This window comes from Octopus bimaculoides, chromosome 12, assembly GCF_001194135.2.
Source record: "Octopus bimaculoides isolate UCB-OBI-ISO-001 chromosome 12, ASM119413v2, whole genome shotgun sequence".
In the NCBI taxonomy this organism is placed as follows: domain Eukaryota; kingdom Metazoa; phylum Mollusca; class Cephalopoda; order Octopoda; family Octopodidae; genus Octopus; species Octopus bimaculoides.
Genome location: NC_068992.1, coordinates 67,439,335 through 67,440,686, shown reverse-complemented (window position 1 = coordinate 67,440,686; position 1,352 = coordinate 67,439,335).

The window sequence follows — 1,352 nt, the reverse complement described above, 5'->3', positions numbered from 1 at the left end:
AACTGTGGACAGTTTCTTAATTAGTTTCTTGAAAGACAATGGCAGTGAGATAAGTGATTTTGCTGTATTTCTTGAAAAACATTGCATATGAAACTGTAGAGATTGAAGTAATCAAATCAAGACAAATATGACTCATTTAACGAAAGTAATATCAAATATCTGTGTGCGTACATGTATATATATATGTGTGTGTGTGTGTGTGCGTGTGTGTGTATGTGTATGTGTGTGTAATTATGTGTGAATATATACGTATTTGCGTGCATTGGTATGAATATTTTTTTTATATTATGTATATATTTATATTTTCATTTTCCTTGCCGCATATAATATTGTTCTGTCGTATAAAATTAAAATTTAAGATGATCAAAAATGATATCTTAACCAAAATAGGTAAAATGTGTGTATATATCAATTTGCAACATTAAGAATTTATTTAATTATTTACTTGTTCGGTGGATTCTATAAAGACTACGCAAGGTATTTACTTACAGAATACTGGAAAGATAAACAAGCTATCTATATACTAATTATAGGCGAAGAATCAGAGATAAAAATGAAGATGTCTACACCTACACACGCATTTATCTATGTGCACACATCCACACACACACAAATAATTATACGTTTATATGGATATAGTATAACAATCTAGCATTGACTTAAGTACTTAAAACGTATCTATTTACGAACAACAAAGATAACAATTTATAAGGGATAAGAGGTTAATAGGTTATGCACGTATATGCATATGCATGCATATACAAATATTTACACGTTTATATGGATATCGTATAACCGTCTTGCATAGACCTAAGTAGCTGAAAAATCTCTATTTAAGAACAGAAATAAATTATAAGAGACAAGAGGTTAATAGGTAAGGATATCAAAGTAAGAAAGCAAAATAATAATAAAAAATTATAGAACATAATATAAAAATACATATAACGTACATTTAAAGAGACAGGGTGTTAAAATTTGAGGTAGAGATAAAGGTAACCACAAAAGAGGAGGTAGTAGGTATGGGAGTAGTGAGAGCAGTTGGAGGTATTGCGACCGAATAGATTTTATAAGTTGCAATGTTACAGGTACTATTACATATATGATTTTATAGTTTCTAGGAGGTATATAATTAGGAGACTTACATAAAAGTCATTACAAATAAGCATAATATGATCAGTAGGGGAGGACATCATAGAACGGAAAACAATAGTTTAATCACCAAAAGCATGATGAAGGCACACTAACTACGCAGGAGATTTTACGGAATAGTAATTACATATTGCACACCACATACCATAACACATAGCTTATAGCACTTGTAAAATTACATATAGCACTATATATATATATAT